The sequence below is a fragment of the Phalangium opilio genome, unplaced genomic scaffold (genome assembly GCF_054372755.1).
Source record: "Phalangium opilio isolate 3A_F unplaced genomic scaffold, DU_Popi_V2 ptg000390l_1, whole genome shotgun sequence".
Lineage (NCBI taxonomy): Eukaryota > Metazoa > Arthropoda > Arachnida > Opiliones > Phalangiidae > Phalangium > Phalangium opilio.
The window spans coordinates 3589546-3602859 of NW_028324234.1; the positions used below are offsets into that span (position 1 = coordinate 3589546).

General features: G+C 34.6%; 1 long non-coding RNA gene across 1 annotated transcript; it reads left to right on the forward strand.

The window, feature by feature from the left end:
- Positions 1–10856: 10856 nt before the first annotated feature.
- On the forward strand, positions 10857–11572 carry LOC149596241 (uncharacterized). The gene is made up of 4 exons (XR_016379371.1): positions 10857–10905; positions 10978–11067; positions 11133–11231; positions 11367–11572. It is a non-coding gene; the product is annotated as an uncharacterized LOC149596241 (long non-coding RNA).
- Positions 11573–13314: the final 1742 nt, after the last annotated feature.

The window sequence follows — 13314 nt, forward strand, 5'->3', positions numbered from 1 at the left end:
TCAAATTGATTTCTTAACTCTTGAATGTACAAAGTAAGTGATTGCAAAATGTTTACAGCCACAGACAAATTTACGTCTTCTTTCTAAAGTTCTTTGCTTGTTTTGTCAACATGACTTAGTTTGTCATTCCATAGAAAGGTTAAAAACATGGTTTCAAGTTTTTTCATTTTATTGCTGAGACCTTGAGCTTCGTGATCAGTGTTCCTGGTTTGAATGATATCTTGAGATAAAGTGTCAAGAGCTGATTGGATTTGAAAATAGCAGTTGTTTAGCGCTTTTGTGCAATCAGCATGAGCTGACCAACGGGTGTCTGATTGTCGCTTTACAATACTCTGATTTGGACCTAAAGCACCAACTAGTATATGCCAACGATAGGTGGACGCAGAAAAAAATGAGTGTAGTCGTTGCACGAAGTCGAAATATGCTACTACTTGTAAATTGCTCTCTACAACCTTTACACCCACTAAGTTTAAAGAATGACCATTCAAGGAATATATGTTGCAGTTTTGTTGATATCTCTGATCCGCGTCTGCAAGCCAGAATACTGTCCGGACATGTTTGATGCATTGTCATAAGATTGTCCACGACAATCTGACAGAGAAATATCTTTTTCCTTTAAAAAGTTTATTACTACTGTAGACAAATATTCTGAACCATGACCATGAATTGGAACAAATTTCTAAAAGCGCTCTACCGGAGAATCTTCTTTAACGTATCTTACAGTAAATGTCATTTGGTCAGTATGAGTTACATCTGGAGTTGAATCTACACGCAAAGAGTAATATTTTGCCCTTTTTAATTCAATAATTATTTATTTATTATTATTTAATTCCTCGCATATGTTTGCCGAAAGGTACGAGGGTACGCCCTTTCCAGAGTTTCCATATTTGGTTAAATGCTCTTTTAGAAATGGATCAAAGTCACTTAATAATTCTAAAATTCCCAAATAATTTCCATTTTCCATAGATCCTAATGTCTGATTACTCCCACGAAATGACAAGCCTCTTGAAGCAATAAACTTAACCACGGAAACAACTCGTTACAGTAATTCATGCCAGTAACGTTTTTCATCGTTAAATTGTTTGCTCAGTGAAGAATCAATTCTTCCTAAATCTCTCTGTCGATCACAAAATGCTAACATGCATTTTCAATGCTCAAGACCATTTTCATGTTCAGTAATACGAGCGTTACCATGTTTCCAGTCTTCAAAACCAGATCCAGAGAATTGTAAATTTGCGTTTGAAAATAATTTACAAGCAAAACAGTATAAAGAACCATTGGATGATGAATACAGTAACTATTCACGATGAAAAATTTCTCCATTGTGCAATTTCCTCTTGAAAAATGACTTTGAAAGGTACCTTGCATGATTTTTGTAAACGCGCATAGATTCACTGAAGTCACTGTCATAATTCTGGCATTTTGACGGACCTTGATTTACCCAATAATTCTGAACTTCTTTCGTTATTGGTCCCCACAGTGCAGGGTCAGTTTAAGTTATAACAAGCAATTTTGCTAATTCTGCCGTTCTATCATGGAATCCTGGTTGATTATCAATGAGTGTCGGCTGACCAGCAGCTTCATGGATTTCAGATTCTCTTTGACTACCACTTCCTTCTGCCACATCCTGAGATACATTATCCTTTTGGTGTAAATGAGAATTCGATCCCGATGATGTTGTCTCCGGTTTTGTTAAAAAAACGCAGTTAATGGAGTGAAAAATAAAGCCGGAAAAAATAGAGGCTAGATTATTAGCAAAATTAAAATCGAGAAAATTACCAGGATACGAGCTTTAGATACCAAGAAAAGACTGAAAAATTAGAAAAGATATTGAAAAGGTTTCGATACTTCAGAAAAATTAATGCTAAAGAATAAAGTAACTGATTGAGAAAAGTAAAGTGAAAACACAGTATGGATTGAACGACATTGAGTTGATTGGAATTAGTGAACAGTTTGACTTCGGCTAAAGCAATACTGAGTGACTTGTTACTAATTAGAACGATCGGGGACTATGGTTTTGATTTTTCAGTCGGTCGGAAAATTTAGCTCTACTTTTTCTCTGTGCGCATGTGCGAATCTAAGTTCTAGCCATGGTACCTAGTGAAGGCTAGAAACCACTTTTGAAATGGAGGTTCACGGAGATTCTAGTTAGAAACTTTGTTCGAAACATGGCGGTGATAGTTATGTAATGCCTACTTGCCTACTACTTAAACAAGAACTTTGGGGCCCCTACTTCACGCGGGGCCCTGGGCTATAGCCCATATAGCCCATGTCTTAAGACGGCCCTGGCGTCACTTTATTGATCAATTAATTTTTTTCATTATGACTATTAACCTTTACTTACGCTTAAAAATTAATTTCGAGTGTACTAAACTAACTAGTTTTTTAAATTATGAATTGCGCTTAAAATATTCGAGGTGCCTCTTTGTAATTTAATACTAGTTGCATGGGGCAGGTCGAGTGTGATGGTCTGAAATTAATAAAGAAACATGTAGTTCAATCATAAGAATTAAGTGCTTAACGATTTATTGATATTATCATACTTTTGAGACAAATTTTGTACGTCAAACTTAACCGATCAAATGGTTGAGATAGAAAAGGTTTAAATTCGCAAGACGGAACTGACTGAATGTTATCCTTTAAGCATATTCTATTTCGGTAAGTTGAAGTTTCAATACTAATACTATCCTCCCAGAGGCGCCGATCATTATTTTTTCCATGGGGGGGGGGGCGCTGTGTTCAAGGTATAACACCAGAGAGATAGGAGTTATAGGTTTTTAAAGGAAAAAGTGTGTGTTTTAATAGGAAAATATATGAGAAAAAATCCTCATATGAATGAGTCCATATCTTTCAACTAATTGCTCCATGATGTTATGCACGAAATTTAGTTCTTTTCTTTCGTATGACGTTATTTTCAAGTCTTCCACACGAAATTACTATTTCAAAAATATATAGCAGATTATAGGACCTTTCATGAAATTATAGGGTAACACGGGACAGGTTAAAAGATATAGAGTTTTATAGGAGTTATAGGCCCGCGGGGCTCCTCGCAACATCCAACCCCCCCCCCACCTTGACTCCTGGATAATTTGGTCTCTCCGAGCCTCGTTTTTGTAGTCACTGATTGGCGTTTCTAAGCTATACCAAGTGGTATCGCTTAGAAACGGCAAAAAACTTTAAGTGAAAATGTATTATTAAACTTAACAACAACATCTGTTGACCATTGAAGCCTCCAAAACCCACTTAGTACCCTATACATTTGCTCAAGGTTATAACTTTCTGCCGTTTTCGGATGTTTTTAAGTCGATTAAATGTCTGACATTGTAAGCAGTTTCGCACTGCATGCGAGAACTGCCCGCGCTATAAGGGGTGTTGTTCAGCATATACGAATTGAACTCCCTGCATTGGGATATGGTTCTGCATGTGAGAACTATGCTCGTTTCTAGAGAGCTAAATTAATTTACCCCATAATCTTCCCTATATTTGCCAAGAAAATTCCAAAGTTATTCCAAAGATATTTCTCAAGAAAATTCCAGAGATATTGCAAAGATATTTCCCAAGAAAATTCCAAAGATATTGCAAAGATATTTCCCAAGAAAATTCCAAAGATATTTTCCAAGAAAATTCCCAAGATATTTAAGAAAATTTCAAAGTTATTTCTAAAGAAAATTCCAAAGTTATTTCTAAAGAAAGTTCCAAAGTTATTTCCCAAGAAAATTCCAAAGTTTTCCCAAGAAAATTCCAAAGATATTTCTTAAGAAAATTCCAAAGTTATTTCCCAAGAAAATTCCAAAGTTATTCCCTAAGAAAATTCCAAAGTTATTTCCCAAGTTAAACCCTGTAATTTAAGAGTAAAGTAAACAACCACGCCCCCAAAGTAAACAAGTGTCGTGTTAGCGAGCCCACCTCCCCGGGGTAGTAATTTTTCTTGACTATAAGTGACAGATTTTGGTGAAAAGCCTCATTTCATCGATAAAACAGGACAAGATGAAAGGTTCACCAGATGCTCCAATTGATTTTTGTTTTGAGCATGTATTAATATCCGTTGGTATTATAGTAATTATGCTTTTAAACACACCGTCAAAGTATCCTATCGTGGTGTATTTGGTATTGTTAATGCCAATTACTATCCCTATATCATTCGTAATAGCCTTGCTAATAAACGATATATATTTTCTACTAGTATTTTTTTCGCCATTATTATTTATTTGTCACATCATCTACGAGATATTAAATAAAGTAACTTTGTTACCGTATTGGTTACCGATTCGTTATTTTGTTTAAGTCACGAGTATTATAAATATGTCACCCGTATGAATTTTTACTCTGTACCGAAATCAAATAAGTAATTTAGTAAAAATAAAACATTTTTTTATTGATAATTTATACATGGTTTCAAGAATTTTCTTTTAAACCGTTCGAAATTTCCTCCCACGCGCTCTCTCGGTCAACTTCGGAGAGAAAGCGAAAGTAATCCAAACCAGTTTAGCGCGCCACGGAGGTGTAGGGCGAGCGCGCTGTATAAGAGCGAGAGAGGGAAAAAAAGTTGTTCAACTAGTCTATAATATAATTCTCAATAACATTACTTGCTCTACCGCGCTGGAGATTGAATTCCAAAGCCACGGTGAGTGTTTTTGCTTTCTGTAAACCAAACTTCTTAATTAATTTAACGTTCGTCTTAGCGTTTTTTGGAACACAATAGACTAGATTAATACAATTAAGAAGTTTGGTTTACCATATACGTAAGAGTTTCAATATCTCCAAACAGGAATTTCAACGCGCCACGGAACTTTTATGGCGAAAGCTCTGTAAAAGAGACGAGATTTAAAAAAGTTGTTCAAGTAGTTTATAATATAATTCTCAATATATCAACATTACTTACTCTACCGCTCTGGAGAATGAATTCGAAAGCCACAGTGAGTGTTTTTGCATTCTGTAAACCAAACTTCTTAAGGATATTTAAAGCGTCTTCTTGCGAATAACCGTAATGCGTGATTTTATTTGATTCGATATAGTCCATGGCTAAAGCTGTCAATGTTAGCGGTTGGTTTAGATTTAAATCCATTAAAAGTATTTTTTTTTCGTATAAATCTGTAATCAATAGATATTATTAAAATACTTCGCTAAACCCGTGTTAAATTATATATATTTTTAGTTTAATTGGAATATAAAATATGATAAAAACTTTATTATAACTGCAACATTGTAATTACTTTTTATAAAATATTTTTCTTTGTCAGCTTTCAAAATCAATTCTTTAAATTATTATTCCCCATAAAATCAACCGCCTTTTCTTATGTCAAGGGTCAAATAAATTTTTTTTACCTTCTCAGCTATCAAAATAAATTCTTTAATTTGGTATTCTGCATAAAACCAACCGCCTTTTCTTGTGTCAAGGGGTGGATTCGTTTTTACTATAGTAAAATTTCGCAATAACTGAAATAACTCCAGTTAATTTAAGTTAGAACTAGTATTTTATTATACCTTAGGGTTTTTCAAAAGGAATATAAGCTAAAGAAAATCAGTGTATTTCATCACAAATTATATAAAATAGGACTTGGTTTGCCCAAGCCTAAAAAACAAAACGATAAGAGTTTTTTCCAGTTGACTGAAGCGCGGATATTTTATTTTTCTATATAATTTTAAAGACAATCTGTATTTTACTACTCTTTAATTCAATCTCCTGATTTTACTGGTAATGGATTTATTTCCTATAAATTAATTGAAATAAAATATTACTTATCTCAGATTTTTCAACAACAATTCCATTTTCGTAAAAATTTTATCATGAAAAATCTGAGATAAGTAATATTTTATTTCAATTAATTTATAGGAAATAAATCCATTACCAGTAAAATCAGGAGATTGAATTAAAGAGTAGTAAAATACAGATTGTCTTTAAAATTATATAGAAAAATAAAATATCCGCGCTTCAGTCAACTGGAAAAACTCTTATCGTTTTGTTTTTTAGGCTTGGGCAAACCAAGTCCTTTTTATATAATATCTGTTCCTTCAGTCTTTATTTGTATTAATCTATTATAAAATAATATTTGCCTGAAATGCGACATTTTTCACTTCTAGGACGAGGTTAAAAATGGTTCTACACTTCTACTAATTCTTATATGATACGGCTCACAATTCGTTTTAGAACCCGAGCTTTATAGTCAACTTCAAAACAAACCTGTCACGATTTTTAAACTATCAAAGCCGTATCTTTTACAGTCCACTTTACGATTGCAATTATCCATGACATTGCGTGCACTGCCCTTGTACGTTTACAGTGATTGGCACCGTGGACAGTTATTTTAATTAAAATACCTAGGCCACGGGTCCAGTTTTAAAAATATCCTTATTTCCAACACTGATCCATCTATCCTTCCAGCTTTTACAATCACCCATTGCATAGACTCACTCAATAGTCTGCCTAAGCATGGATTTATAATAGAAGCTTACGCTTCCTGGATATTTCACTCACCTTAAAACGCACACAACATTTATTCCTCGTCTGAAATAGTACCAGCCTGGCACGCGCGTTTGTGACGTAGAATTTGAGGCAAATTCAGAGGGGGGTAGAAGTGTTTCACGTGATCGAGTTCTAATTTTGAATAGCGCGTGCGAAATTATTTTTAGAAAAGGGCGCGCGCGCGCCGAAAGAAAAAAGTTTGCCTCAATTTCTACGTCATCAGCCCCCCCAGTCCCCACCCGCGCGAATTTTTATGACATAAATGTGTTTAAAATCAAAATGCCTTACTGAAGGCTACAGGGAAATATCCATGAAGCGTAAGCTTCTATTATAAATCCATGGCCTAAGTAAGGCAACTTAAGCCTTGGTCGAAACTAACATCTAAAATATAAATTAAAAAGGTATCTTAAGTATAGAATTTCAACCGAGACACATAATTAAACGAAAATTAGACCCGCCAGAGAAGTTTTTAATAAATATAGTGTTATATTTATTGAAAAATATCAAGTTAAAGTTTCAAGGCGGTGAAATGGCAAATTAGCGTCGTCTACTGTAGAGTAACGAACAATTAGCGTCGTCTGCTGTAGAATAATCTTTTGAGGTACTTACATTTTTAATTAAATTAACATACTTAGACTTAATTAAATTTGATGAAACTTGAAAAAGGCACACCTTGAATAGTTACTTGTTAATTTAAAAGTATTCCGAAAGCTAACTTCCATGTAGTTTTTAAATGATTCGATGTACAGGAGCACCAAAAACCCCATGTTATTCCTATGGGAAAATCGGCGAAAATCTGTGAATTTTCATTTAACATTACGGGAGGGTGTGGGATCTTATCTAGAAGGGCCTACCGGCCCTCTAGAATTATTTTTCTAGTATTATAAGCCTTTTCTTAATCTGCCCAGCGCCGTCACCAGCTAAAAATCTTAGGTTGGGCCACGGGAGGGCCAAAGAAATGGACTTTATTTGCATGCGCAGCCAGAGCTTTTCAACCATTTTCCATAAAAATTGAGAATTCGGTGGTAAATTACCACGGTAATTACCTTTTCTTAATTAACCCAGAAAATCGAAAATTGAGTTAAGCAGGTAAATTACCATGGCAATTTACCGATTTAAACCCTAGTTTCTCTGTTAAACCGCTGTGAAAGTAGGACTACAGAGTCCAGATGGTAGGATTTCACTTTAAGATGCCCCTTCAACAAACACTGGTTTCTGACTAATTAGACCATGAGGAGTTCATAAAAAATACTGAAACAATTCCTAGCGTGCCGCAAGTATTTTTAATAAATTTTTGAAGATTTTAAATTTCATGTACTAACCACTATTGATACTAAAGGCATACTGCACTCAATATTGCAATAAAAGTATGGGGACTTAACAAACTAAAGGACTCGCGACGGTAGCATAAGCCAACGAATTCTTTAAATTTAACTTAACCTAAGTAAATCATACGTAACCGGAGCGAGCGGAAGCGAGCTCCGCGAATTTGGTTAAATCTTACACAATACTTTTTCTGGTCACAATTATACTCTTTTCCAGACTTTCAATTTCCCTCCAATATATTTTTCCATGACATTTCCCTGACTTTAAAGGCCCATTTTCAATTTCCCTGACTTTTCCAGGATTTCCAGGTCGTGTTCAAACCCTGTTAACCATCATTTGTACTACATATCGAGCTTGAAATAGGGGATTCATCATCATGACCATGGTTCAATCCTTTTTCGGGTTATGTTTAGGCGGAAAGAATCTTTTCAAGACTAAGACCCGTGAGGACGGTGAGGTATAAGAGGCTGCTTTCATTTTAGATCTTAAAGCGGGTTTCGGTTTTAATTGGGTTTTACAACTATTAAGACGGATGTCTAAAATTGACTGCTATCCACGCAACTATTCAATTTGACCGCACTACCCAGCTGCGCGATATTTACTCGCTGCCACGATTCGCTAACAGCTCCATCCGCCGAATTTTGGATTCGGAATATTTCTTTTTCGAAGGGATGATGACGACGATAATACGATTCTGATTTTTAGACTTGCGTAAAAACTACCTCTGATTTTGTCTGTTTTGATATTTTAACCTTTCAAAGTGCATATGCACAAGCGAAGCACATATTGTCAAGAAAATATAATTTGACCATTAAATATAAAAGGCTGATTTTAAAGGTTAAAGATGGTAAGCGACCAGCTTTTAAATTAAACTACCTTGGCTCTTCTGGCCACAAGCTCTAGTTTAAAAAAATAACTTATTACTCAGCCTGACATTGCTGCTTTTTACACATTGAGGATTCATACCATTCACACAAGGAAGAAAAGCTGCCTGGAGGACAAAAAGCAGATTTCTTTGTGCCATCCTCCCTCCAGGTAAATAGTTCATTCTCCTAGTGAAAATGGTATTTTGGTAAGAATCTTCTAAGCATCTATATGAAAATTGCAATTACTTTTAAAAATTCCAATCACATCACATTTAACATTTTATCGCAGAAATTTGATATTCTGTCTTATACCAAAAGTATATTTAGGGCCAGCTATTCCATATTTTTTCGCCCATGAATTTCATAGGGAGGGCCAAACCAAATGCAGAGTGGGCCGGGCCCACCTGGACCCCCCTCTGGTGACGGCCCTGAATCTGCCTTTTTTCACTTATTGTTGATGGGGGTGGGGTTGGGTGTTCTACGTCTTACTAAAGGGGTGAAGATGCAAGACAAAACACCTACCTCTTTTCACTTATGATTCAACCTCGCTAACGCTAGACAAGATGTTAGAATGCAGTCAGTTGTGGAGAGTTAAGGCCTTTTAACGGGAACGAGGGGCTCATAAAATTTCTGAATCAAAAGTGACCGCGTTTGATGGTATGTGTCAATTGAGAGTCAAAATAGATTCTAATCCAAATTTTAATATTCAACATAATATTCAATCTTATTCATAATTTTTCACACACTTTTATAGCGGTCAAAATAAAAAATTAGACAAAAATCAAAAGGGGGGTTTTCAATTTATAACCTCTATGGAATGTCTCCTTTTAGTTTCAAATTTAAATTTTAGGGGTGTTTGGGTTAAAATCGTGCAGTTATGCAATAAAAACAATAATATTCAAAAATAGAAAATTAAGATTTAAAAAAAAATGAATCAATCCGTTAACCATAATCTAAGTTCTTTAACCATAGTTTCAAGTCAGTTTAACAAAATAGTTTCAAGTTTTTAATTTCTTACGACAAGTTGCTCCTCTTCCATATTCTTCTAAAGGGTTAAGGGTTCTTTTTTCTTCTTTCTCGAGTTAAGAGATAATTATGATTTTTTTCTTTTCTCGCGATTTAAGGGTTAATTATTATTCCTTTTTATTTCTTTTAATATCTCGCGCACTCGCGTTCCTTCTCTTCTTCAACTTAAGGGTTAAAAAAAATGTCCCCGAGTTTCTTTTCCGAAAAATTAAGGATTCAAATTGACGAAAAATAAAGGTATCAAAATGAATAAAAAAATCACCGATTCTCTTCCAAAAATTAGGGATTCAAATTGATGAAAAATAAAGGTATCAAAATGAATAAAATAAAATCTTCGATGTAAAATAATACTCTGGACTTCTAAGGGTTTCTTAAGGGTGAGCCGACAGGGTTTCGTTAAGGGTTTCAGCTATCGACTGAGGGTGGGACAGGAGGGACTTCGTATATATAACTTCTAGTTTCTCGCAAGGATCTCTGGGACAATGACATTTGTTGATTGACTTCGGTTTACCGAATAGTGGACCATATTTATGACGTAGCCGGGCGGATTCATGTTAACAGCGAATAGGCAAAACTTTTTGTTTTGGGATCCAATACGTATTGGTCAGTTTAAGGGTTAAAAAAATGTTCTAGAAGTTTCTCGGGCCAGGTACCAGGATAGTGACTCAAGGTCTTGTTGCTTGGGGTCTAAATCAGCGTGACATTTCTCTGGGTTCTTGGAAAGAGTTTTCGTTGCTAGGTATTTCATTTTGCACTATGGATATAGGGGTATAGGATAGTTCTAGAACGTTCTGTGTCAACATTGAGGGGCTAGTTCCTCATCTATTGTACGAAACAATTTCTTTTCAGTTTCTTTTAAAGGGATAGGTTTAAGTTTAAAGGGCTAGTAATATCTTTATAATGTTCATTTAAGGTATTTCACTATTAATTTAAAGATTAATCGAAAATTTAATTTGATTTTTGAGTTAAGATGGTTACAGTATATTTACCAAATCTGAAATAAATAAAAATGTCTAATATTCAATCAAATGAATGGTAAGTTTAAAATATTTCTAACAATTATTTCCTAAATCTTGTAAGGAGATAACTTATGTACTGAAGGTGTACGGTTTATTATTATCTATGACTAATTATTTTAAGAAATATCCCTATATTTAATTATTCCTATATTTGATTATTATTTATTTATTTCATTATTAGCTCTTCCACCCAATCAATCTCTTTGTGAGTAAAGAAATTTTAAGTTTTAAAATAATACAGCTATAAGATGACAAACACCATTTTTTTCTACATTAGGCGGAGAACGCAGATTGTACATCCCATTCTGCGAGGAGACGAAATTCTTCGAGAGTTTGTGGAGAATTTATCTCGGGCGTCCCCCCTATTGTATATTGATTGCTTTATCTCTACAATTAAATCTATAACTGATTGCGATACTATTGATAATTTAGCGAGGACAGATTTGAGGAGTTTAATGGGCCGGAAGAGTTAAGGGACCTTCAGAGAGCTGATAGAGCTGATACAGAAGCGCAAACACCTATAAGACCTGAGTACAGTCTATTTTTAACTTTCCGAACACTTTAATTTAAACTCTCGTGTTAGTTCAGTGGTTAAATAGATTTAGCTTAAGATATATTTCTAGTCCAAGTTAAAGCAATTGGATCAAAAGTTTTTTATCTTTGCAGTGTCTACAACTAGCCCAAATTGGGCATTGCCGAGTGCCCAAAACGGGCGACGTTTTGATGTGTGTTTACTGCAACGATGTGAGCCACATCAGGGTGACAGTATGTAGAAGTAAAACGATCGTATTTTGTAAAAACAATCAATGTACAAGATACGGCTGTATTATTTATAAAATCAGGCATGGTGTGTTGTATGTAGTTCAATAGAAAATAAAAAAAATAGAATCGACATGTGTGATGTGATTGTTAATTAATTCTCGAAAACCAAACAAATCTTCCATACATTTTCTGTCAATGAAGAAGTCTTTTACATGGTTCGAAATCCCGTTTTTCTGAGACACAGGAAGAACTTCATGTCTAAAATGAACTCCATCTTTTTCTGTTTTCAATTTAAAATCTACAAGCATTTTTTCAAAGTATTCTGGATGAGTTCGCAAAAAAACAACCGAATATTCCTTATTTTCGTTATAAGGAGCGAGAATGAGGGTTTCGTTTCTCATCAAAATTGTCCATACATTCCATACATTCAATGGAATAACAAAAATAGCACCAGATTCTTTTATCTCGGCATAAAGAACAATATCTTCTCCTCTCAAACCACCGTTAACTCTAATTAAATTTGATTGAAAATGAGCGAATATACGCTCTTAAAAAGCCATTAAACTGTTTAAAACTAGCTAACTTAGAAATACTCGATATGCAAAGCATTAAATTACCAGATCTTTCTTGATCGGGATTCAAAATTTGATGAAGTTTTCTATTTTTCCTCCTCCGTTTATAAACTCTTCTCAAGTGGGTGTAGCGTTGTTCAATTTATATTCATCTGTATTAAAAATTTTAGCATTTCTTGCTTAATAATTTTAAAATGATTTTCACAAGTCGTGTTTAATTTTTAAACATAATTACTCAATTTTAGACATGAAAATTTATCATGGTATAGTGCCCGGGTTTGACTGAAGACTCAATTAAATATTTAAAATCAATTACTATTCAGTCCTCTAACAGTAGTGAAGTTATCCTACCCTTTGGAGCACTGCCTTTCTGCTGTGTGCTTAGTCTGGTTTAAGCCCCCAAAAAATGATCCTATTGCGGAACTGCAATCAGGCAACAATCGATGCAGTGCTTGCAGTTATCATTCCCGTTATTGTAGAACATTAAGTATGAAAAAGGTCCAAAGTTTACATGCTGTTCGAAATGAGGGTGTGAAGGAGAAGTCTTCACCAACTGCAAAACACAAACTAAAATATTTATCTCCGAGGACATGAAAAATACGTCGAAGAAAAGAGTAAGCTAGAAAACGTAGATTGTTTCAAGTCAACTCTAAACTTGCGGAGAAGTTTGACAAATTAAAATTAAATTTATCCGAGAAAAAGAGTAAAGAAATGACTGACGTTACAAGCATAATAAATACTGATTTCAAAGCAGAATTAGAAAACCTATTAAAAGACCTACCCTCAAACAATGACAAAGAGGCCGAAATAAAGAATTCAATGAAAGAAATTTGGTTGCACGTAACAAAAGAACAAGAAGAAAAGGATGTACATGATTTTGCTAAAGATAAACAAAGAAATTGTAAGATAAGGCTAAGAGTTTAATTTCCTCCATTCATGAAGAATAAATATATGAACATATTCAATGTTATATTTCAGCAATTAGTCTGGAGGATAACTGTCGATTTTCAACCAAATCGTGCACTTTTTCAAGAAAGCGTGAAACTTGGTGCAAAGTTAGTTTGGAGTATATTAAGTCAATTAAAGATTGGAGGCATTCCATATCTCTGTTGTCACAGCCGTGACAAGCCGTCAACGCGGCCGTGAAATTGTAAACTCACCTAACATCGTTTTTGGTAGCACCCCTCGAGATACGCAGCCTTTGAGCTATGGACAAAATGTAGGGGTCGTGCATAAAGCGAAAATATCTCCTATTCATAGAAGCTCAGTAAGATGCGAGG